Here is a 25903-nt window from a genome sequence, read left to right as displayed (position 1 = left end):
TTGGCCAGCCCCAAGGCGGCTGGGGAGGAGACTCAGGGACCCCTCTCCTCACCAGTCCACAGTCTTGGCCCTGGGCCCTACTGTACACACAGGGAAGATTGACTTTGGTGGCTCACCTTCATCCTGCATGCCATACTGGCCTTTTCTATTTCCCTGAACCTGTGAATCTCAGGGTCTTTGCACACACTCCTCTGCCTGAAACACACACACACACACACACACACACACACACACACACACACCCCTCATCCTGTCAATTCCTACTTATCCTTCAGACCTCAGAGTAAACCTCACTTTCTCTAGAAAGCTTTGCCTTTCTTTCCTTAAATGATCTCCTTGACCCACCTACCCCATCTCCTGAGGAGCTCTGGTCTCTGCTGCTGCTTTCATCCATCTGGGTGGTTTTGTTTATGATCTCTTTCCTCAGGTCAGGGGCCACATTTCTCATGGTTTCCACGGGGCCATTAATGCAGAATTGGGCTGCAGGAACTCTGGTTGGGGGGTGCTGCTCTGTACCTTTGCCCTGTGGGGGTGTGAGGCTGCAGGGGGTACAGAGGAGTCCTGGCCCTGCCGGTCTTCCTGGATGCCTGCCCCCACCCTCCTCCCGAGGCAGACTCCATGGCTCCCATCTCCTCCGGGGTGTGACGTCAACCATTAAGTGACTTCTGAGCGGAGCAAGGATTGCGTGGGCCCTGTGGTGCGTGCCTGTGCACGTGGCCCTAGGTGCACGCACGTGTGCACACGGGCCTCTGTGAGTAATTCCAGCGGTGCTTCCAAGTGCTGTCTCCATGGAGAGGCCGCCCGCACCCGCCCCAGCCCCACATGGTTTGCCAATGCCACCCTTTCCGGCTCCCCTCCCGGCTTCTCCGTGACCCAGATTTGACCCACCTCGCCTCCCACATCCGCGGGGCTCTGGCTTCTGAAAGCCTGGGGTTCAGGGGCCTTTCCCCAGACACACCTCTCATTCAGGATCAGCTCCAGGTTCCAGCAATGTTCGCCAAGGCCGCGTGGAACCAGCAGGCGCGGATGCAACCGCCTGAGTTGGAACCCGGTTCCTCCGCCCTGGTTGTGCTGCCTGAGGATGAGGACGGCCCACTCGGGGGATCGTCTTTACTATGGCCTGTGGACCCTCCGCTGCCCCTCCTCTGACACACTCCCCCTCCTCACTCCTTCTGCTCCAGCCACGCGGGGCCCCCCGATGAAGCCCCTCACCCAATGCATACTGGCACACTCACAGCTCACACTGTCACGCACACTGACGTGCTCTCACGCTCTGACACGCACACTGACACACACTCAGCCACATACACTGACACACTCCACACACTCACACAATCTCCCCCACTCCCTCTGCTGCAGCCACACAGGACCCCTTGGCTAAGCTGCTCACCCAATACACACTGACACACTCACACTGTCACTCTGACACACTCCACTCGCTCGGACACACTCGGACACACACACACCAACGTGCTCGCTCCAACACACTTACACTTGGACACATGTTTTCACACTCTGACACACTCAGAAACTCTCACACCAGCTGCATCCTCACTTTTGCACCTGCTGTTCCTCTACCTGGAGCGTCCTTTCCTCACGTATCCCCAGGGCTCCCCCCTCACTTCTGCTCAAATACTGCCTTTCCAGAAAGCCTTTCCTGACCACTCATCACCCATCTTTTCACGTGCTCTAATCTGCTTCCAAGAAGGTATTATTGTTGCCTGAGGTTACATCATATACATCTGTCTGTTGTCTGTCTCCCCCCAGAATGTAAGCTCTATGGGGGCAGGAACTTAGCCTTTGCTGCTATATCCAGAGCCTCGATTGCCTGGCACATAGCGGGTACTTAGCAAATGTCTTATAGTGGGTACTTAGCAAATGCCTCGATTGCCTGGCACATAGTGGGTACTTAGCAAAAGTGAGCAAAAACTCACTTATTAAGTGAGTGTACCTAACGCACCCAGCCCAGAGCCTGGCCCTCAGGGGTTGGTAATGTGGCTCAGTTCCTGCCACCATCCTTAACCCTGCGGCACAGCAGGAGCTCAGCACCTGCGCACATCTTATCGCTTGGGACCCTCACAATAAGTTCCATGCGATAGGTGCAAGTATTATTATTCCCACTTTCTGGAGGAGAGTATGAGGCTTTGGAGGTGCCAGGCGTCCCTGAGACTGGGCGGGCCGATAGGGTTAGAGACCAGGCCTGCCCAGTCCCAGCCTTCCAGCCCAGAGTTTGCCACCAGTGCCATGGCCACCACCTGCAAACACAGTAGTTATGGAAGCCCCATTCAAATAGTACGGCAGCGGGCACTCCGGTCTACTGTGCCAAGGAGAGAGGCCAGGCGACAGAGGCTGGAGGCCCAAGTTCCAGTCCCAGGTAGACCTGCTCCTTGCTGGGTGAGCCTGGGCTGGCGTCTGCCCTCAGCAACCTGGGAATGCAGTGAGTGTGGTCACTCAGCCATCTCAAGACCTCTTCCAGGTGTAACATTCCCAAGTCTAAGAGAATGACCAGAGAGCGTGGGGCCTGGGATCTCCCAGCCCTAAGCCCCTCTCCCAGCACACACACACGCACACCACACACACACACACACACACACACACACACACACACACACACACACCAGAACCCTATCCCACGAGGGATAGGGATGAGGAGGTTTGACCTCCTTCTGTGATAATCCCAGGGGCCTGTTGAGGACTTGGCATCCCAGAGGCAGCCTTAATCATCCTCAGTTTCTTCATCTGTAAAACAGGGATCCTAAAAGTGCTGCCATCCCAGGGCTGTTGTATTCAAATGATTCAGAGGAAGGAGGATGTGGCCTTTGCGAGCTGGGCCCTTTGAGGAAAAACTCACCAGCAATGACACCCCCTGTAATAGGAAATTGACCTTTGCCCTAGAGAGGAATTGCCGGAAAGAAAAATCCTGGGGCTCTAGACGTACTGGGGAATAACCCATATTTATTCCCATATTTCAGGCAAGTAAACTGAGGCTTGGACTTGGGATGTGATTTCTCTAAAGTGGAATGGAGCAGGTTATGAAAACATTAGTGGTGAAGAGAGTCCCTAAGGGAAGGGTGACAGACACACCTGACCTTTCCTTAGGGCTTCCCTGCTCTCCTTCACCTTGAGGCTCAAGTTCTGTGCATACGGGATTGCTTAAGAACTTGTTAGAAAATGTAGGTTCTGGGGGCGCCTGGGTGGCGCAGTCGGTTAAGCGTCCGACTTCAGCCAGGTCACGATCTCGCGGTCCGTGAGTTCGAGCCCCGCGTCAGGCTCTGGGCTGATGGCTCAGAGCCTGGAGCCTGTTTCCGATTCTGTGTCTCCCTCTCTCTCTGCCCCTCCCCCGTTCATGCTCTGTCTCTCTCTGTCCCAAAAAAAATAAATAAACGTTGAAATTTAAAAAAAAAAAAAAAAAAAAAAAAAAAAAGAAAATGTAGGTTCTGGGGGCGCCTGGGTGGCGCAGTTGGTTAAGCGTCCGACTTCAGCCAGGTCACGATCTCGCGGTCCGTGAGTTCGAGCCCCGCGTCAGGCTCTGGGCTGATGGCTCAGGGCCTAGAGCCTGTTTCCGATTCTGTGTCTCCCTCTCTCTCTGCCCCTCCCCCGTTCATGCTCTGTCTCTCTCTGTCCCAAAAAAAATAAATAAACGTTGAAAAAAAAAAAAAAAGAAAATGTAGGTTCTGGGGTTTCATCCTATTTAGACTCAGGTGGGCCCAAGAGATCTGATACAGGTGGTCCGGGCACCCAACCTGAGAAACACCAACACAGAAAATGCAATAGCAAGAAACCAAAACTCTGTACCCACAGCATGCAACTGACACTACAACCCTCCAGCACCCTGAGCCCTGGGCCAGTCTATTTTGGGGACCCAGGGACACCCCCGTGCAATGCCATCAGAGAGGCAGATGTAGAAGTCGGCAAGCATTCCACCCTGGATTTATTCTGGTGTTCTTTTTCTAATTTCTTTGTGTGTGTGTGTGTGTGTGTGTGTGTGTGTGTTATTTATTTTTGAGAGAGAGAGAATGAGAGAGAGAGAGAGAAAGAGAGAGACAGCGTGAGTGGGGGAGGGGCAGAGAGAGAGGGAGACAGAATCTGAAGCAGGTTCCAGGCTCTGAACTGTCAGCACAGAGCCCAACATGGGGCTCAAATTCATGAACTGTGAGATCATGACCTGAGCCAAAGTCAGATGCTTAACTGACTGAGCCACCCAGGCACCCCTTTCTCTAATTTCTTAAGTCGTGTACTTATCATACTATTTTTTAGTTTAGTTTTCTAATGTAAGTACTTAAGGTTATACCTGTCTCTCTAGGTACAAATGTTGGTATATTATATTTTCATTATCATTCAGTTCTAAATATTTTCTTATTTCCCTTTTGGTTTCTTCCTCAGCCCATGAGTTATTTAGAAGTATGTATTTTTAACTTTTCAAACATATGGATGACTTCAGCTATCTTTTGTTATTGCTTTGTGGTTTTAACAAATGTACATGTGTGGGGCGCCTGGGTGGCTCAGTCGGTTGAGCGTCTGACTTTGGCTCAGGTTATGATCTCGTGATTCATGAGTTTGAGCCCCACATCAGGCTGTGTGCTGACAGCTCAGAGCCTGGAGCCCGTTTCAGATTCTGCTTCTCCTTCTCTCTCTGCCTCTCCCCTGCTAGGGTCTATCTCTTTTTCTCTCCCAAAAATAAACATTAAAAAAAAATGTACATATGATGAGGGTGCCTGGGTGGCTCAGTTAAGTGTCTGACTCTTGATTTTGGTTCAGATCATGATCTCGTGGTTTGCGAGTTCAAGCCCCACATTGGGCTCTGTGCTGACAGCATGGAGCCTGCTTGCGATTCTCTCTCTCCCTCCATCTCTCTGCCCCTCCCCTGCTCACATACTGTCGCTCTCAAAATAAATAAATAAAAAATTTCAAATGTACATATGATACTATTTCTTTTTTATTTGTTGAGACTAATGGTCTGTCTAACATGACCTAACACATGATCGGTTTTTATAAATGTTGCATACGTGTTTGAAAAGAACATATATTTTCTGATTATTGGAGTCTGGATTTTCTATGTATCCCTAATGGTCAGCGTTAATTCTGGTGTGAGCCAAGAGGGAACTCCAGGCCCAGCCTGTTTGTCTCAGGGAAGGCTTCCTGGAGGAGGTGCTGTTTAAAGATAAAAGTGGTAGCCTTGTAGGCAATGCAGAAAGAGCATTCCACTGAGAGGGAATGGGCAAAGATGTGCAGGGAGGGAGTAACTGGCAGAAAGAAATGGACTCACTGACAGAACTTGCTAGGAATCCAGGGAAGGTAAGATGAATCTTGTTGAGGTGGCAGGGTCAGGGAGTGATGTTTGTTGGAGTATATATTGATCCTAGGTTAGTGGGATGAGACCAATTTCAACTAACATAGCCATACAAGGGCAAGTCAGGTGGTGGGAACTGTCAGGTTAATAATTCTGATTCCAGCTATTATCTGTTGAGCTCTTAAGTGTTTGCCCTGTGCTACATGGATCGACTCAACAGCCCCGTGAGATAGGTACCATTATCATTTCCATTTTACAGATGAGAAAACAGAAGCCAGAGAGGTTATACAGCTCAGGTCACACAGCTCCAAGTGGTGGAGCCAAGATTTGAAGCCAGCCATATGCAGTCCAACTCTAGCTCTCATGCTCTGAGCCACTACACTGCTCTTTCCTAGGTATGTTAGAAGGTTGTTGGGGAATGACATGTGTCTGGGCTTGGATTACCTGAAACAGGATGGGGCTGAAAAGCACAGGCTCGACAAGATGAGGGTTTTATTCTCAGGAGAACTGGGTTCCATTGCTAACTACTTCCCAACTCTCTGACCTTGGGCAAGACACTTCTGCTCAAAGAGGCTTGGCTTCCTTGTCTGTGCAATGGGCCTGATACCCCCTCCTCTGCCTGCCTCACAGAGCCATGTAGGGATCAAATAAGATCGTGCACGCTTTGCAGTCTCTGAAGTGTTCTGCATACGTGTGTCATTGCTATCAGGGAGGGCTCAGAATGTCAGGCCAAGAGAGCAGGGCTGCCTTCTGTCAGCAGTGGGGAGCCCTGGGTGGGCTTGGAGCTGGGGAGGGACAGGGAATCCTGAGCCTGAAGCTGAAAATAACCTTGCAGATCCTTCATTCAGCTCTGTCAGATTCAATAAATATTTGTAAGAGTTGAATGCGTTTTGATGCTGAGCCAAGTTTCAGCTTATGAGTCAATTCCAGAGGGTTGCATAGAATGCCAGTTTGAGGATTCCAGACTTCATCCATTCCTCCATTCAGTGAGAAAGTGAGCTTTCGATTAGCCATGTCTGCCACAGGTACAGGAAACAGCACTGGCGGCAAGCTCTTTATCTGCCGTTCAGGCTCTAGTCCAGAGGCTCTCATAGAGACAGGGCTGCCCCCTCAGTTTGTTACTGCAGGGGTTGGGCAGGCACTACTAGCATTTAGAGGACAGAGGACTGGGGCTCTGGCCAGCCCCTCACAATGCAGAATTGTCCCACCTGCATCCCACACGACTCTCAAATGTCCTGCTGGCTATTCCAGCAGAACAAACAAAACAAAACAAAACAAAACACTTCAAATTCCCTGAGCCTGTCCCCTCACTGTATTTCATTTACATGCATAAAGTATTTTCTGTGCTCTTTCAATATCTCCAGGAATGTAAAACTATTACGTATGCCAAGGGAAAGATACACTTTGCTGGTTTGTTCAGAACTTTACCAAGAATTGGTCACCATTTTAGAAAAATCACACCCCCTCCAGCTCGTGGTGCCTGCAGGATTTGAGTAGATGATTCAACAGCACATCTTTCTCTGTCTGCATTCAGAACTGTCACCGATTCTGCGTGTAGGTGCCAGCATCTGATTCCTTCGTGATGGTGGAGTAGTGTCCCAGCATTCGTGATTTATGATGTGCTAGCTCATAAATTCCTTTCCTTTCACCTCTCTTTTATATTTCAGTTAGGGCATTGTAGTTTTTAAATTATGTGTGAGATAGCTCATGTGATCTATGAATGTCATTTCAGGATAGTAAAGGGGAACGTTACCAAGCATTTGCTATAAAAATGAGACTTGGGGTCTGATATGTTTGGATGGGGCTGAGCACTACTTCTGTAGCCCAACGCCCTCCATTCAGGGGAAACTGAGGTCCAGGGAGGGGAGAGGCTTGCCCTTGTTCCTATGGCAAGTGGGAGGCAGAACTGGAAGCTTATACCTGAGGATATGTCTCACTTTGGAGTTGAGGGAACATGGAGGCAAGAGACTAGCGAAGTGCCTGGGGCAGAGGAATGGTGGGGACAGGAGGGGTTGGCTGCAGCAAAGGGGGTCAAAAAGATGGTGCAGAGGGGCGTGGTGATTTGGAGGCCAGGCAAGTGTGTGTCATAGGGCACTAGGTGGGGGGTGGGGGGCTGCTGTTAGATCTTCTTGAGGAATTCCTTCCTTTGTCTGAAGAGCTGGCCATCTCTGGCTGGGAACCTCCGATGAAATCAGGCCACCCCACAGAGAGGTGAGACATAGCTCCTTCTGCCACCTGCCCCGAGAGCAACCAGAGACCCAAACTGGGCCCAGCCAATCAGGCAGCGTCAAGCCAAATCAGTTCCCGCGCCGTCCTGGGTGGCAGAGGCTTCCGTTCCCTGGGAAAATGATGTGTCTGTTCCAAGAAACCAAATATCCTACAATGAATCCAATTAGATTTCATAGGCACATGAAAACGCGATCCATCTCAAATGTCCTCTGCAAACCTCCAGCCACAGATAAATATTTTATTCCGTTCCAAGCAGTGCCAGGCAGAATATCAAGCAGGATCCAGCCGTCTCCCTGGTGGGTCCAGACAATCCTGGCCAAGGAGGGGTTTCTGAGCAGAGAGACTGTGCTGCTTTAGCCCTCGTGTGACCTCGAGCAGGTCACTTTTCCTTCTTGACAATTTCATGGCCTCACTTGCAAAATGGGTTTGCGACAACCCCCATCCTGGACGTCTCCTTCCCCCACAGTGATGAGCAAGGTGCTGGGCACACCGGAAGCTACTGTTCATTCATCTGACAAAGAGCCACTGACGCAGCTGTGAACAAGACAAGCCAATCCCCACCCTGGCAGGGCTGGTGATCTGGGAGGAAGGGGCAGAAATCAACTCATAAGCAAAAGACCACTTTTGCCAGAGATGAGTTTTGCAAAGGATGCAGTCTGCTGTGTTGGAGAAAAACAGGAGGTACCTGGCTTTTATTTTTTTAATTTTCTAATGTTTATTTATTTTTGAGAGAGAGCGAGAGACAGAGTGCGAACTGGGGAGGGGCAGAGAGAGAGAGAGACACAGAATCCAAAGCAGGCTCCAGGCTCTGAACTGTCAGGACAGAGCCCAACATTGGGCTCAAATTCACACTGTGAGACCTGAGGTGAAGTCAGACTCTTAACCAACTGAGCCACCGAAGTGCCTCCGTACCTGTTTTTCTGAAGCATCAGGGCAGACCTCCCAGAAGCCTAGGTCTGAATTGGGAAAAGTATTCCCAACAGAGGCTCAGAAAGTGAAAAGTCTCAAAGGTAGGACAGTACTTGGGGAGTTTGAGGATCAGGAAAACCAGTGTGGCTGGAGCTCAGTGAGCAATGGGTGGAGAGGCGTGGAGGAAGCTGGAGACGGCGGCAGGCCTGATCAGGTTGTCAGGTTCACGATACATTTGTGTTCAACAGACGAACTGTGAAACTGTTCACAACTGCAAATGAGCAGGGCCAGGAAGACACACGTCACCCCAGTGGGAAAGCCCCAAGTCCAGGTTCCCTGCTGGAGCTCTGCTGATGAGAACAGGCTGGCAGAAAGGAACTGCCCCACCTCTAGGATATCTCTTGACCCGGGTGCTGTCACTTGGTGTTCAAATCTTAGCTCCACCACCTACCAGCTGGGCAGGTCACTTCATTTCTCTGGGCTGTGTCCTCATGAGGCATAACCTGGCTTCCCCTGCAGGACTGTTAAATGAGCTAGTGTATGTCACATGTCTGGTGGATTACATGCACCAAGTGAATGAAATAGTTGCTGTTACTGTGCTGTCACCATTATTACATTAACCCATTTACTCCTCCCAGTGACCCTCTGTTACTACCCATATGTTATACTCGCTCAGAGAGGAGAAGCAATTTACTCAAGGTCACACACATGAAGGAACTGGGATTCAAACCTGGGTCTGCCAGATTCTGTAGGAGGTATTACTTCCTCTTGGCCACTCGGGTGTGTGGTAATCTGGACCATGGCTTGAAGAGAGGGCAGAGTCGGTAGGAACCTTGGAGCCTCATCCTCTGAGAAAGGAGTCCAGAGAGTGGGGTGGCTGTGCTGAGGGCTATACAGCTGGCAAGGAAGAGGCCAGAGGGGAGTCAGTCCCTATATGGCCAGCCCAGGGCAGAGGGGGTTTGTATATTCTGTAATCCCAGGGGGCAAAGCTGCAGCCAAGGAGGAAAACCCAGAGAGGCTGATAGTCTGAACTCTTCAGTGATGGAGAAGATGGGTTTGTTAAGCAGTGAGCTGCCCACCTCTGGAAGCATGCAAGCCAAAGTCAATGTGTTTCCAAAGCAGATTTGTGTTGGTTATCTATTGCTACATAACAAAGTACCCCAAAATGTAGTAGCCTAAAACAACAATAAACATTTATCATCACATGGTTTCTGTGGGTCAGAAAATGTGGGAACAGCTTAGCTGGGTGGTTGTGGCTCAGGGATCCCTCATGAGGTTGCAGTCATGATTCTGCTAAGGCGTCAGTCATCTGAAGGCTCAACTGGGGCTGGAGGATTTGCAGTTCACCCACAGGGCTGTTGATAGGAGACCTCAGCTCCTTGCCACATGGTCCACTCTATGGGGCTGCTTGAGGACCTTTCCAATATGGCAGCTGGCTTCCCCCAGAGCAAGAGATCCAAGAGAGCAAAATGGAAATGGCAGTGTCTTTTATAACCCAGCTCTGGAAGCCACATACTGTCATTTCCACAATGTCCTATTGATTACTCAGGTCAGCCCTAGTCAGTATGGGAGGGGACTAGCTTGGAGGGTATCAGTACCAAGAGATGAAACTCTTTGAGGGCCAGCTGGGAGGCTGGCTATGACAAGATTGGACTATAAAACCTAAATGGTCCTGTTCAAGCATCATATGGCCCCTCCAAGCCTCAGTTTTCCTGCATGTATAATGGGGGTTGGATTTGGTGATCCAAACTGTAGGAGTGCCTACAGGTCTGTGTAGAGCGAGCCCAGGGTCAGTAGTCCCAAGCAGTGAAGTCAGGAGCCGGGCGTGCAAGAGGGGACAGTGAGGCCCGTGGTCACCCCAGAGTCCTCAAGGGGTACCAAGGTAGGCTGCAAGATGTTCCCCCAGAAGGCACCATCTCTAGGCACCAGGCCACCTCTGATGTGGCAAAGGCAGTGTCTTGGGGCTGGTGGGCTGTAATTGCTGTATCCCTGCACTTCTGAGAAGATGGATTCTGTTTCATCCATCTCCCCTTCCAGAGAGATTTTTCTGAAAGCTTCTCTAGAGAGACTGTGTGAGGGGGTGGAGTGGAGTAAGGGGAGCAGAGGGATGGGCATGCAGAGATGGCGTTTTTGTGTGTTGTGTTGGTCTCCCCCACAACACAGCTCTGCTGGTGAGCACTGGCCTGTGTTTACAAATATTTGTTGAAGGAAAGAATGAATGAAGCAAACATGAAAATGAGTAAGCTGCCATCTCCACTTGTGGGGAGCTCCCAGTCCAGTGGGGACACTGACAGCTCATTCCAGCACAGCGAGAGAGGTGCTCTAGCAGGCTTTGCAAGGCATAGGGGCTCCCTGGAGGAAGGGACGGCCGTCAGAGTCACAGGCCAGAGGGGTAGTCGCAGGTCAGGAAGCGCCTCTGAAGCAGGTGGTGTGTGAGCCAGGCATTGTTCCAGACTCAGGGAGGAGAAGGGCATTCAAGGCAGAGGGAATGGCACTAACAATGGCCTAGAGGGAGTGTGGCCTGGGAAGAGCGAACACTGGCGTGGGGTGGAGATCCTGCCCCAGAAGTGGGTGGGGGGGGTGCACGGGATTGCAAAGAGCTCTGACAGTTGGGGGAGCAAGGCAGCCAAGGTAGGCTCTTTAGTGAAGGAGGAGGTTATTGGAGTCAAGAATGTGTTAGAGTGGTTTAAGAGCATGGACTCTGGACTTAGAAAGGCCTGGGTTCAAATCCCAGCTCTGGCATTGGGGCAATTTGCTCATCGTGGGCGCCTTAGTCTCCTCATGTGTGAAGTGGATGTGTCGATGGTAGTTAACTACGTCATGGGGCTGCCGGAGGTTGAAATGAGTTAATGTTTGTGCTTAAAGTGCTTGGAACAGAGTCTGACACATAGTGAGGCTGCGTGAGTGTTAGTTATTGTAAGTATTGTATACACATGCGAGGGAGGCATGGACCATTTCTGGAAGACCACAGGAGAAATTCCCATGGTGGGGGCCTAGGTGGGAGGGAGACTTGCTATTTTTTTTAACACATTCTGGGCATGTGCTATTTTAATAATGATGGTGGATGGGCCAGGGAGGCTGCGGGGGGACTGGGGACTCATTGGATCAGAGCTGATGGGGGTCCACTCGTGCAGAGAATATGGGGTGGGAGGCAAGGACTGGATTAGGGTGTCCTTAGGACTGCCTGGCGACCTGTCAAGTGTGGGAGAGAGGGAGAGGGTGGAGTGAGGGCACCCCAAAGTTGGCAAACCTATACTGGGACATCAAGACTCAAACGGGACCCAGAAACTGTGCCAGGCTGGTCCCTGGGAGAAGGGCCCAAGGGAGGAACAGCTTGTGGAGCCCAGGGATGCTTCCTTGAAGGTGCTGAGGCAATGACCAAAGCAAATTATTGACATCCATGAGGAGGCTGGGGCCACTGGCTCCGACTGTGAAGTTCCTGAAGATTGCTGTTAGGAGCTGGGGCCACACAGTGGGGTGCTCTACCCTTTGTCCCTCCATTCAGCCCCTCGCCTTGGCAAGGGGTTGGGTGGAGGTTAAGTGTTCACCCTTGAAGTCACACCAGATGATTCACCTCTACTCTACAAGGCACAGATGTCCTGCTTGTCTTGGTCTCAGGACTGGGAAGGGGTGACAGGGCACCTGTTGGGGGGAACTGGGGGATAGCCCTCATTGACTCTCCTCTTTAAAGTGGGGAGCATGGCTCATAGCACGATGTTTAGATATCATGGATGGTTCTTGACCTTGAACAAGCTTTGAAATTACCATGTACTGTGCCTGACCCCGTTTCCCATCCCTAAGAGAGAGGGTAACAGGACTAGGTCCCCTTTACCTAGGGCAATCAGCTAGCAGACCCTGGAATCCCAAACTGTGTGAACTGTAAGAGACCTTGAAGACTTCCTATTCCAGCCAACCCCACATTGTGCAGATGGGGAAACTGAGGCTCAGAGGCAGCAGGGGTCAGCCTGAGCTCATATTGTAGGTTAGGGGCCCAGCCAGGCTCTGTGCTCCAGTTTGGGCCGGGGTGGGGGGGGGCGGTCAGGCAGGGGTGCGCCTGTGACAGTGGAAAGCCTGTAGGAATCTGATAGACTTGCGTTCGAATCCTAGTCCTGCTACTTACCAGACAAGTCCCTCACCTCTGAGCCTCAGTTTCCTCATCTTTCATTCAGAATGACTGATAACTCAGACTCAGAGGTGTGGGAGCATCAAATGATACCACGTCTTAAAGGGGCTAGTGCAATAGCCCCTCAGTGAGTGGTGTTCCCTTTCAAATGGTCCTAAATGGTTGTTCACATCTTCCTGCATTCTTTCATTCATTCATTTGTGTGTTCGTTTGTTTGTTCACCAGCCTGCTGTGTAAGCACCTGCAGTATATACCAGGCTCTGTGAGGTGTATCAGACTCAGGAGCATCCTTGCCCTCAAGATGCTCACAGGAGAGAGGATTCCAGATTTGCTGGAGGGGTGACTAATTCACTATGTGTCCCCCGAGGGTCAGAGAAATACAGAGGAGATGGCGCTCGGGCTGGGCTGCTGGGATGAGCAGGAGTCCCCAGGCAACCAAGGAGAGAGGCCATTTCACACAGAGGGAACGGCATGTGCAAAGTCATAGGCACCTGAAGCTGTTGTATTCAGGGAGCCCCAGAGGGCCCTGTGTGTGTGGCTTCCAGGTGGGAAGCTGCTGGGGTGGAAGTGGGGTGAGGCAGGGGTCTGAGCACTGACAGTCTAGGGATCAGGTTGGGGGGGGGGGTGGGGTTTTCCTGAAGACCCAGAGACAGAGATTTCAGAGAGATCTTTTCGAAGGTGATCCCAGGAAGGCCTTGTTAGGGAGGGGGGAAGGGAAGGAAAGGGAACGGGTAAAGGATTATTTAGGCAGGTACTTCTGTGCACAACTGGGGACCCTGGGAGACAGAGTGGAATGCAACTGAGGGTTACCAGCACCCAAGGGGTAAGGAGGCCAGGTGTTTATGCACCAGCTCCCCATCCGTCAAGGGTCGAGGGCTACTTTTAGGGGCATCAGCTCCCCCATATTTCCTGTTTGCCTTGTGCATAGGCTGAGCTCTCCTTTGGACAGAGTCACAGGTGCTTGTGGGAGGTGGCCTTTCAGATAGAGGTGAGTGCCCAGGGGATATGGGCAGTACCCCCACACCCTCTGCTACAGGCTTCATCCTTCCCTTGTCTTTTGGGGAAAAGGGACCAGCCAGCACCAGGGAGCTGTGTGCTACTTGCACAGCCCAGGCTCACCTCTCCGCTGGCATCCAGTGACCTCGGGCCAGCTCACACCTGCTCAGAAGCCTTTGATGACTCCTACCTGCAGTTTATTATTTTTAATAAATTTTTAGAATAGATAATATATCCACATGGATCAAAATTCTGAAGACTAAATGCAATGTGGTTTCCTGGATTGGATCCTGAAACAGAGAAAGGATGTTAATGGAATTGGTGAGCTCCAAATAAAGTCTGGAGTTTAGTTAATGGTAATGTACCAACATTAATTTCTTAGTTATAACAAATGTACCATTGTTACATAAAATGTTAACATTAGGTGAAACTGGGTGAAGGTTACATGGGGAACATTCTGTACTCTGTACTCTTTGCAACCAAAGAGTAATAATAATCCAAAATTATTTGAAAATAAAAGGCTTATGTTTTTGATTCTAAAAAAAACATAGTAAAAAGTTCCTCTCCCACCCTTTCTTCCATCCACCCTGTTTCTGGTGTTCTGGGTGCTCTTCCACAGATACCAGATTGGTACCAGACAGACAATTGGTACATTCCATGGCAGATGCTGTGGAGGCCCACTCCTACCACCTCCCCTCACTGTCTGGTTGGTGCTGACTGCTTGCTTCTGGAAACACCTGTAGCTCTCCAGCTGAGGGCTTTCTTTCAGTCCACATGGGGAGGGCGAAGTGCCAGGGAGTTAGTGCCCCCAGGGCAGCCCTCAGAGGTGCAGAAGGAGGAGAGGAATACACACATCCCAGCTCCGTTTGCCCTCAGCAGGGAAACTGAGCTACGTGTTCTCCTGTCAAACAGGGTTCCCCGGGGGGATGGAGCTCACTTGCCTATAGTTTAGGAATGCACCCTTTATTGCCTTGTTTAGCTTCCTGCTCCCTCCCCGTGCTTCCTAGAATCACCTCCCAAAAAGACTCAAATCCTTGGCTACTGGTCTGCTTCTGAGAGAGCCCAAACTGAGACAGATACCATAACCCTGTTCTGCCCCCTGCTGTTTTTACTTAGCAGTGTATTTTGGAGAGCTTTCATGTCAGTACTTAGAGCAACCTTATCTTTTTTTTTTTTTTACAGCTGCATAGTATTCCATAGTGTACTGGATCCTAATTTGCTTATCCAGTCTCCTCCTGGACATTTGGGTTGTTTTCAGACTTTTGCTAGTACAAACTATTTTTCTTCCAAGATTTCAAAATATCTTCTTTCAGGAAGAACTCTTTGCACCCCCATTTCCCACGGGCATAAGGCAAGGCTGCTGGATAATTCTTGGAAGTGGGATTGCTGGTGCTAGTGGCCTCAGAGGCCCTGCTCTATTTCGATGGCAGGTGGCCTACAGTTTAAATCTTTGGGGTCCACCAAAGCCCTCCATGATCTGAACCCTGACATCTGCTTCTCCTTCCCTCTCAAAGCCCACCCTTGCCACATGAACAACTTGATATTTTTTCCAGCACTGCCCCAGCTCTCACCTCTGACCTTGATTTGTCGATGCCTTCCTCTTTTATGAAATGTTCTTCCCTATACCTTTATCTGTTGAACCTGTCTTCAGAGAGCTTGCTAAAATGCCACCTCCTCTAGGGAGCCTTCCTGGTGCTCCAGCAAGTATTGATCCTTCCTTTCACTGGGTTGCTCACCCTGTCTTTGGCATTTCCTGGAATTTATTTTTATGTGTTTTCTAATTGCTATGTGTATTTCTGCCTCCTGCACTTGGCCGCCTGATCTTTAAGGGCTGGAACCGTCTGAGTCACAAAGCAGGCCCATAAATGTTGGAGGAATTGAATTAAATGTGCTGGTGGCATTCTGACCATTTTGTTCTGCTGTTTGCCAACACAACCTTCCAGGATGGTCCCTCAGTGAGGGCCAGAATGAAACAGGCCAGGGCAGGTGTCCTCCAGAGCCTGCCTGCCCCACATTCAGAGTTGTGAGGCCAGAGAGTAGGGCAGTGTGTCCCCTGGACAACCTTCCCCTAATAGTTCTCTCCTAGGAAGGTGGTGGTGAGCAGGCGGTTAGAGGTTGTGTCCCCTGACCGCAGCCCAGGGTCCTGGGAGTTGGTGACAGATGGGACGTTGTTACCTGAAAGCTAAGAAGTAGCTCAGGGAGGTGACTGGAAGCACGGACTCTGGAGCCAAACTGCCTGGGTTCAAATCCTGCCTATGTGACCTTGAGCAAGTCACGTCCTTCAGTGCCTCAACTCTCCCTCTATAAAATGGGGCCAATGGGAGGATGCACTTCACAGGGCTGATTTGAGGATTCAACAAGACAATTAATAGAAAGTGCTAACGTATACATAGGAAGCACTGGACAAATAAGCTTCAGAAAGGTCTTAAAAGGCTTTTGGGAATTCATGTAACAACCACAGCTCCTCTTTATGGAGCACTGACCAGAAACTTTACTAGGTCCTCTACAGACTCCTGCTGAATCTTATAAATATCCTACAAGTTAACTATCTTAATTTTTTTAGTTGTGGTAGGAAACACACATTTTAACCAAATTGACCATTCTAACCACTTAAAAATGTACAATGCAGTGGCATTAAATACATCCACAATGTTGTCAGCTGTCACCAATGTCTCTTTCTAGAACTCTTTTATCACCCCCAACAATGATCTAGTACCTACTTAAGTCATTCCTCACTCCCCCTCCTCCTAGCCCCCAGCAACCACTAACCCACTTTCTGTCCTATTATTTTACCTATTCTGGACATTTCCTATAAAGGAACCATACAGTGGCTGTACCATGCATCAGCACCTCATTCTTTTTTATGGCTGACTAATAGTCCATTGTATAGCAAGTGACTTAGCTCGTCCATTCTTCTCAGGTGAAGAAACTGAGGCTAAGAGAAGCCTACTAACCTGCACGAGGTCACATGCCTGGGAAGGGGTGGAGCTGGATTCCAGCCCAAGTCAGATGAAATCCAACACCTGCTCACTTCCTCCCTTAGCACTTCCTGGTGGACAAACACCCTTCCATTCAACTAGTCCCATTTATCCCCTCACAGGGACCCCACGCAGTTGAGATAATCATGTCCACTTTCCAAATGAGAAATCCAAGGAAGGGAAGGTGACCTGCCTGGGACCACACAGTGAGTCAGCCAGGGTCTCAGCCCCCATGAGCACAACAACAAATATTGCTTTGAATGGCAGCCAAACACCCTAGGTTATTCCAATGTGCAGACAGGACTGAGGAATCCCTGCCTTGGGGAGCCATGAACATGTAAATTACAGGGCTTTCTTGGTGAGGGCTCCCAGTTTCTATAGGGAACATAGAGATTTGAGGCTCACTTTATTGCAGTCTGTTAGTAAACCATTTACTAAGGTTTGTGTTAGGGAGGTGGCTAGGTGGGGAGTGCTTAGGCTGCGTCTCATGATATACCTAGCAGACCAGAGCTCTCAAAACAGGATAGAGTCACTGTACAGGTAACTGACTCTTCAGCACTACTGGATAGTCAAGGCAAAGCTTCTCTACTGCGCCACCACAACAATTGTTATTGTTACGGGCTAACAGCTAATTAATAAAGCTAAAGTACTGACAAAATAAATAAATAAATAAATGGCAGCCAAGGGGATTATTGAGGTCCTTCGAGATCTTACTAGAATGGGAAAGGGAGAAGATGGATGAGCCTCGCCTCTGTCCCCTTCCCAGCCCTATAGTCATCCAGTGTGACCTGGGGAGCTATGCATGGGGCTGATGGGCAACTCGCTCTGAGGCTGTGGCCAGCTGTCCCCCACGATCATCCCAGGGCAGTATTTTTCTTCTTTTTCATCAGCAAAAACTCATTCCTGTTGACCAGCATCTCTGCCAAACGTGGCCTGACTACTGATTCTCCAGCCTGAGCAGTGGGGTGCTAGGGCACCGCAAGCACAGAGTCAGGAGACCTGAGCCCCTTGCAGCCTCCACCTGCTGTGTGACCTTGTGTGAGTCCCAGGCCCTGCTGGAGCCTAGTCAGCAAAGTGCAGCATGAGAAGCATGGACAAGATACTACAGGTTTGGTGCTGAACATTCCACAATTCATAGGCTTGAGAGAGGCTCTTTGGGGACTGCAGAGTGTAAGACCCCATTGCTATCCCCTCCAGTCCCATGTAAGCATCACGGGCAACACCATGTGCAGCGATCAAGTTCTAGGCCAGTACTGTCCCATAGTGCTATCTGTGCCGATGGAAATGGTCTGTATTGCACTCTGCATATGGTAGCCACTGACCAGATGTGGCCATTGAGCAGTGGAAATGTGGCTAGTGGCACTGAGAAACTAAATTTAGTTTTCACTTACTTGTATTTAGGCTGTTTTTTTTAATGTTTATTTATTTTGAGAGAGAGAGAGAAAGAGAGAGCAGGGGAGGGGCACAGAGAGAGGGAGATACAAAATCCGAAGCAGGCTCCAGGCTCTGAGCTGTCAGCACAGAGCCCAACACGGGGCTTGAACCCACAAACTGTGAGCTCATGACCTGAGCTGAATTTAGACGCTTAACAGACTGAGCTACCCAAGCGCCCCTAAGTTTAATTAAATAGTTAGAGCAGGTTTAGACGGTTAGGCTCTGGGGACATGAGGAAATGTGAGGGCCACTTAGAAAGTGCCCACAGCCCAGAACACACCCACCCCTTATTTGTTTGACACCTCCAGAGAACACTGGCCTAGGAGTCCAGAAGCCTGGCTTCAGATCCCAGTTGCAGCCAACATGCTGTGTGATCCAGGCCAAGCTCCATCCCCTCTCTGAACTTCCAAGTGGCTGAACAGGGATGGAGCCCAGCCCTGTTGCCCATGGTGGGTCCTTTTGATAAGGATAGCAACAGAGAATACTTGTAGAATACTCACTGTGTGACAGGTACTGTGTGAAGCCATCTGTCTATATTAACTCATTTATCTCAGCCGACAGCCTCTGGAGGACACTGGACTCAGGGAGGTTCAGTAACTGGCTCAGGCACACACAACACCAGGATTCAGACTTGAGGAGGCTTGTTCCAGAGCCCATATTCATAGCCTCCATACTGCACTGCCTGGGGGTGGGGGGAGGTCTGTCCTCAGCCCTTCCTGGGGCCACTGCAGGGAGTGACTGGAACAAGGCATTGAGGCCCGGAGTGTCTGGTGGTGGCCCCTGGGTGAGGTCTGGAGGTAGAGGGGAGGGAGGCAGTTGTGATCATCACCCTCTCATCTCCCCCAGTCAGTTTTTTCCTACCTAGGTGAGGGCAGGGTGATCTGATTCCTATGGATTGAGATTGAGGCAGTCTTGGCTTGGAAATCCAGAGAAGAATCTCAGACCAGACCTCATTTGCTCCATCTCAGCAACAGACCCATGTTCCTTCTTGCATGGGTGAGCATATAATTCGTCATCTAAATCATGACATTTTTGAGAATGAAACAGGGCACTAGCCATCAGGGACTGCAGAGCAACAGGTGGAACCTGGGCAAACCAGGATGTATGTCATCATCTTCATGCATGAACATTTATGAGTGTCAGCTCTGTGCTGGGTCCTGATTCTGGTACAGAGACAGTTGGGGCCATCTGTCAGTCCTTAGGGTGGTAGCTCCCATCAGAGGGGAACTCAGAGAAGGCCTTACCCTACCCCCATCTGCAAGACCAAGGAAGACTTCTTGGAGGAAGGGATATCTCTTCTGAGCTTCAAAGGTATTAAGCAGGGGAAGAGGCTAGGGACAGAGCATTTTTCAAGAAGGTTCTGGGGAACAGAAACACAAACACCAGACCAGCCATTTGGGCCCCAGACATGGAGAAGAAGCAAGAAAGGGGTATGGGACAGCCTGACAGTCAACAACCTTCTCTTCCATTGGGCAGCTCCAGTTCTCTCCAGTGCCTCTGCCTCTGAGGCTCTGACTACCCCATTCATTTAGCAGCTGCTGTGGTGCGCCTCCTTGGTGATGACTCTGTCCTTAGTACCAGCGATAGCATGGAAAATGAAACAGACCTGGTCTCCCCGCCCTTCCCATCAATCTCAGAGCCCACAGACCATGAAGAGATGGATATTAATCAAGTGCACAAGGAACCAAGCAGAATAAGAAGTGCCTGAGAAGTGCCTTGAAGGAAATCAAGAAGGGGGTCAAGAGAGAAAGTAGGGTGGGATGGGGGAACCATCTTAGACACAAGAGTCAGGGAAAGAGCCCTTGGAGGTGATGTTTGAGCGGAAACTCAAATCAACAGAAGCAGCCAGATATGTGAAGAGTTGAAAGGAAAAAATGTTCAGGCAGAGGGAACAGCATGTGTAAAAACCCTGTGGCAGGAAAGAGCTGGGGATGCTGGAGAAATAACAAATGAGGAGGCCAAGGGTGGCTGAGTCAGTAGGAGGAGGCTGGAGTTTTGCCTGAGGGCAAGGGGAGACCTTGAAGGAGTTTAAGGGAACTGGGTAAAGTGATTCTATGGGTTTTTGACTCTGGTTCTGCCTCTATCGTCCCTTTGTTCTGTGGGTCTAGGCCTGTGTCCTTCTGTTTTTTCCATATCTACCACACAAAGATGAGCACTGGGGGCGGGGCTGGGGCAAGGTTGGTCTGTGACCTCTGGAGCCTCAGCTGAGCCTAGGCAGGTTTAAATGGGGTGTGGTGTCAGAGAGGCCTGGAAGCAGCCTGTCACCACAGAACCCCTCAGCCCCAAATCTGTGCCCCTCGGAGTTCACCGTCAGGATGGGCAGCACAGGAATTCAGCTTCAAGCAGAGGAGGAAGCCCTTGCTCTGAGGACAGTGGGGACAATGTCGGCCATATGTCCTGAGCAGCTGGAGCCATTGCCTGCTCTCTTATTGACCAACAACCAGTTGATTGAATGTTACGCTTTTCAAACAGTTGCTATGGACACAGACTTAGGCTGGGAGCAATTCGGACCCTGAATTCATCAGCATAACGGAGCTGTCATAGATGAAAAGGATCCTGGAACCTCAGCCTTGTGGGCAAAGCCATGGAATGTGGCCTCAGGAGTCAGATTGATTCACACCAGGGCCCACCCTCCCCCCTTCAGCTGAGGGGCCTAGGGCAATTGACTTTAGCCATTTGAGGTGCTTTTTCTCGTGGGCTTATTACTTATTTCTGCATTAAAAATTATACCAACACTTGCCAGTGGCTTAAAACAATATATGTGTATTATCTCACACAGTTTCTAAGAGTCGGGGACCCAGGAGCAGCCTCAGTGGGTGGTTCTGGCCCAGCGACAATCGTGAGGTTCCAGTCAAGTTGTTGGCCTGGGCTGTTCTCATCCCGGGTCCTAACTGGGGGCTTAGGATTTGCTTCCAAGATGGCTTGTCACACGGCTCTGCAGTTAGTGCTGGCTGTCGGCAGGCCTCAGTTCCTCCCCATGTGGACCTCTCCTTAGGGCTGCTTAGTGTCCTTACAACGTGGTGGCTGGCTTCCCCCAAGGCTGGTGATCCAAGAGAGCAAGGCAGTGTCCATTCTGACCTACCTCAGAAGTCATACTCGGTCATTTTCACAATATCCTACTGGTTATCTAGTCAACCCTGACTCGTCTTGCGGCAGGGGAGTGGCAAGGGGTGCATACACAGGAACATGACTTCCAGGAGATGGGGATCACTGGGGTGCATTTGGAGCCTGACTACCAGAGCGTACTGCTCATCCCCACCAGGAGAGCTGCAGTGAGTTCACATATGGGAAGCGCCTAGTATACAGTAAGCACTCAATAAATGATCGCTATGATTAGCTGGAGCTGAAGACTCGCCATCCTGGAGCTACCTCACTGTCTTCATCATTTCTAGGCATATCTCAAGACCTTCTGCCAGTCTTTGATTTAGCAAAAGCTGCATAAGCCTCTCCTGTGTCCAGACCCCATGCTGGGTGCTAGTGACACAACAGTGACAAAGACCCTGTCTCTGCTGTTCCAAACTCTGTCACACCTAAATCTGGGCGATGCAGCAGAGGGCTGGCAGGTGAGGTGCTGCTCCTGATGGAGGTCAGGGCTGACCTCTCTGCAGAGGTAGCCTGTGCACTGAGACTTGATGAAGCAAAGGACTAGTCATGTGGTGTTAAGGGGGACAGAGCATTTCTGACACACAGGCAGGGCAAGAGCCCCAAGATGGGAGTTAATGACCTGTGTTCAAGGAACAGGATGGAGGCCCGAGGGAGTAGGGCAGGAAATGAGGTTGGAAAAGCAAGAAGAAACAAGATGAGTAAGAAGATTGGCTTTTAGTCTAAGGGCCATGGGAGTCTTGTCGTCTGGGTGAGAGACGATGGGGGCCTGACCCTAGGCAGGGCTGCGAGGGTGGGATTCTGGAATATCTTGAAGGTGGAGTGTTTTGAAGGGTTTGCTGTTTGATGGGGTATAGGGGTAGGAGAAAGTGGAGTCAAGGATGATCCTGAGGTTTCTGACCTGAGTGAGCAGGAGGATGGTGTTGTCATGAGCAGAATTGGGGTAGACTGTGGGAGGAACAGGTTGGGGTGGGTGGGAGATGAGGCATTCGATTTTGGACCTGTCAGACATCCAGGGCAAGATGTCAGGGAGGCAGAGATAGGTGTCTGGTGTTTGAGAGAGACTGGCGGAAGAAGTAAATTTAGGAGTTGTCAGATATAGGTGGTGTTTAAAGCCATGAGTCTGGATGAGATCAGCAGGAGAGAGAGGGTAGAGAGAAGCAAAGAGCACCCAGTTCCTCTAGCACTCAGAGGTCAGAGGAGGAGAAGCCAGCAAGAGATAGTGCACGTGTGGCAAGGAATGGAGGAGGAGAATGGGAGGGGCACCCAGAGATGAAGTCACAGTGTAACACAGCCTACCTCCACCTCCATCCCTGCCCCAGGCAATACCAAGGCCCTGGAGGCTCCATAGAACCATTCTTCCTTCTCCTTCCACACTTCCCTTCATGCCTACGGCAGTGGCTATGTCCTCCGTGGACTGCTGTGAACATCCCCAGAATGTTCTGCCATTCCACCCACATCATTTCCAGCCTTTCATCACTTGGCTCACCCTCCCGTGCCCTGCTCTAGTTCTCTATCTCTTAACCACAGGGTTCAGCATTGAAAAGAACTATCCCCTCCCTTCATTTCGACTGTCGATCTCTGTTAACTCAATCTTAGACAAAACCAGCCTTGCTGGTACCACCAAATACAGAAGATATAAGTAGGAAATAGTAAGAGATTTGGGCTGGTTAATGGGAGCTCTGTCAAGAGGGGAAGTGGGCTTGTTAATGTGGGCGTTTGGGGTTACATCAGCAAGGGTCTTGACTGCCTCGCCAAGGAATTTGAACTGAGGAGAGAATAGGATCCACAGAAGGTCCTAGATTAGGGAAATGATGCAATCAGGTAAGTTTTGCTTCAGGAAGAGTCATGCTGGGTTCCGTTCCTGGCCTTGTCCCTAATTGAGCTCACAGGCCAACTCAGGCTCCAGAATGAGCTGGGGTAGGGCAGGGAGCCCCCACTGTGTGCAGATGAGGGTAGTGACAGCAGACACGGTTGCACCACAGAGCAGGGAGTGTTCCCAGGGAGGCAGCAGCTCCGCTGGTTCCTTCATGTTTCCGTGAGGGCAATGAGGCTTATATTAATGAGAGATAATTATGGGCACCCGGATGGGCCTAAGTATAGCTCAGAGACAAAGGCAGCGTGAGGCAGCCAGCTGCTTCCCCTGCAAGGCCGAGGCCTGCCTATTTTAAGACCTCCCCAAGGTGAGGCTCCTGCCACCCCTGGGCGTTGGGTGGCTGATGGGCTGGTACCCAGTGTCCCAGGAACTCTGACCAAGAGTGTTCAAAGGGAATCAGCATGACCAGATGCCCACATAACCCTCACTCAAACCCCCGCTTCCTAGAGGTGGAAACTGAGGCCCGGAGTGACCAGTCCAAGGTTGCAGCAAGAGTAGAGCCAGGATGTGAATGCAGGTACAGGTGCCTGCACTTGCCATGATGCTATGTAGCATCTCTATACTGGAAGCATTGGCCTGTCCCCAGGAAGTGCAATGAGGTGAGGAGGGGAGTATGACTGATGTTTATTGAGCCCTAAGTGCCAGATGCTTCCCATATGATATCACGATTAATCCTCATGCTATTCTTGAAAAGTAAGGATCCTCTTCCCCATGTTATTGAAGAGGAAACTGAGGCCTAGGGGGAGTGATTAAATTGCTGAATGTCCCTCGGTGAGGAGGGAAAGCAGTAGAACCCAGTTATGTCCTGTCTTAGGGTCAGATTCCCCAGGAAACTGACTCTGAGGTGAGGAGCACAGGACTGGGCAGAGGGAGGAGTTGAATGGAGATGTAGTTACAACAAAGGCCTCTGCTGACCCCATGGGCAGCTCTGGAGCTGGGGTGGCCCTTCAGGGTTGTTCTGAATTGGGCAAGAAGGCCAAGCTTTGGTGCCTGCACATCAACCAGTTACTGGCTGCTGGCTCCTCCGAGAAGGAGTGTAACCTTGGGTAAGGCATCTCCCTTTAGCTGAGAGCAAGTCCTAGTAGGTACCAGGTACCCCGTGTGAACTGTAAGCAGCCAGTGCTCTTGGCAGCTGGAGATGTAAGTGCCTCAATCGTGGGCGGCCATCATAGCTTCCACTACGTGTCCATCTCCAGATTGTTTCTCGTTCCTCTGTCCCCCAGATGAGTAGAACCAGTCCTTGCCCACAAGGAGGTTGTGGGAACATGGACTCATGGTGGAACTGACAGGCCAGGGGATGCTGGGGGGAAGGGAGGGCATCAGTGCTAATGGGCAAGGAAAGGGTGAGTGGCTAGCCTAGGGAAAGTTGAAAAATACTACCTATTTAAAACCTGTAGGGAGGGGCATCTGGGTGGCTCAGTTGGTTGAACGTCCCACTCTTGATTTCCACTCAGGTCATGATCTCACAGTTTGTGAGTTCGAGTCCTGCCTCAAGCTCTGTGCTGACAGCATGGAGCCTGCTTGGGATTCTCTCTCTACCCCTCCCCTGCACCTGCACACATACACACACACACACTCTCTCTCTCTCTCTCTCTCTCTCTCTGCTCTCTCTTACTCAAAATAAATAAATATTTAAAAACACACACACACAAACTTAAATCTATAGGGACAGAACGGGAGAAGACAGTTGCAAATCATATATCTGATAAGGGTTTAATATCCAGAATATATAAAGAACTCCTACAACTCAACCACAAAAGTGACAAATCATCCAATTTTAAAATGAGCAAAAGTCTTAAATAGACATTTCTCCAAAGAAGATATGCAAATTGCCAATAAACACATGAAAAAATTCTCAACGTCATTAGTCATCAGGGAAATGCAAATCAAGACCACAACGAGATACCAATTCATACCTACTAAGATGGGTATAATTAAAAAAAAAAAAAAAAAAAAAGCAAAATAACTGTGGGTGAGGAGGTAGAGAAATTGGAACCCATACATTACTGTTAGGAATGTAAAATGGTGGGGCCACTATGGGAAACAGTTTGGGATTTCCTCAAAAAGTTAAACAGAATTAAAAAAAATGTTTTTAAAGGTGGGGGGTGTCTGGGTGGCTCAGCTGCCAGGGGCCAGGAGAAGGACGGAGCAGGGACTGCTCACTGGGGACTGGATTTTCTTTTGGGTTATGAAAATATTTTGGAACTATATGGAGGTAGTGGTTACACAGCACTGTGAATGTACTGAATGTCACTGAATTATACACTTTAAAATGACTAATATTATGTTATGTGATTTTCACCTCAGTTTTTTTAAAAAGAGGAGAAAAAAAACCTGTGGGGAAATAAAATCTGTGAGATGCAGCCAAATAGGTACTCAGGGGGAAATGTCTAGCCTTTCCAATGACACATTTATTAGAATATAAAAGATCATAAAATCAGTGAATTAAGTTTCCAACTAAAAAATGTGGACAAGACATTAGAAGAGAGTATCTTGGACCCCCCAGCTTTAATAGGGGGAGATGGAGGAGATTTCTTCCTGGAGGTGCGTTTGAAGTTCTAGAACTATACTGTCCAATACAGTAGCCACTTGCCACATGTGGTATTTAAATTTAAGTTAATTAAAATTAAAAATTCAGCTCCTCAGTTGCACTAGCTGCATTTCAAGTGCTCTATAGCCATGTGGCTTAGTGGCCACCATTTTGGACAGAACAGATCCAGGGGACAATGTATCATAAATTAGCAAGCAAGGAACATATGAAAGTTTCCAAGAGCAATGAGAACTATGAAGAAAATCCAGGAAGGCAATGACATTGGTTGGCATGGGGAGCAGGGGACAGGGACGAAGCTGGAGAAACTGGCAGAAACTAGACCATGCTGGGCCTTTGCAACCTCCACTCTGCTGAGGCACCTCCTCATGCTGTCCCACCCTCCTCACACTCTGTTTCTCAGCTGGCAATCTTGGCC

General features: G+C 50.0%; 1 protein-coding gene across 8 annotated transcripts in view; it reads left to right on the top strand.

The window, feature by feature from the left end:
- Positions 1–25903, top strand: part of DLGAP4 (DLG associated protein 4) — a 199590-nt gene that overhangs the window by 83042 nt on the left and 90645 nt on the right. Inside the window, exon 3 of one of the 8 annotated variants that reach the window (XM_045444701.1) lies at positions 17416–17563. The exons of the other annotated variants lie outside the window; for them this stretch is intronic. The gene's annotated coding sequence lies outside the window, so the exon portion shown is untranslated. The remainder of the gene's footprint in view (positions 1–17415; positions 17564–25903) is intronic. 8 annotated transcript variants of the gene reach the window in all.

This window comes from Leopardus geoffroyi, chromosome A3 (assembly GCF_018350155.1).
Source record: "Leopardus geoffroyi isolate Oge1 chromosome A3, O.geoffroyi_Oge1_pat1.0, whole genome shotgun sequence".
Classification (NCBI taxonomy): Eukaryota; Metazoa; Chordata; class Mammalia; order Carnivora; family Felidae; genus Leopardus; species Leopardus geoffroyi.
The sequence above is the reverse complement of the archived record's forward strand: the minus strand, read 5'-3'. Positions and strand labels throughout refer to the sequence as shown.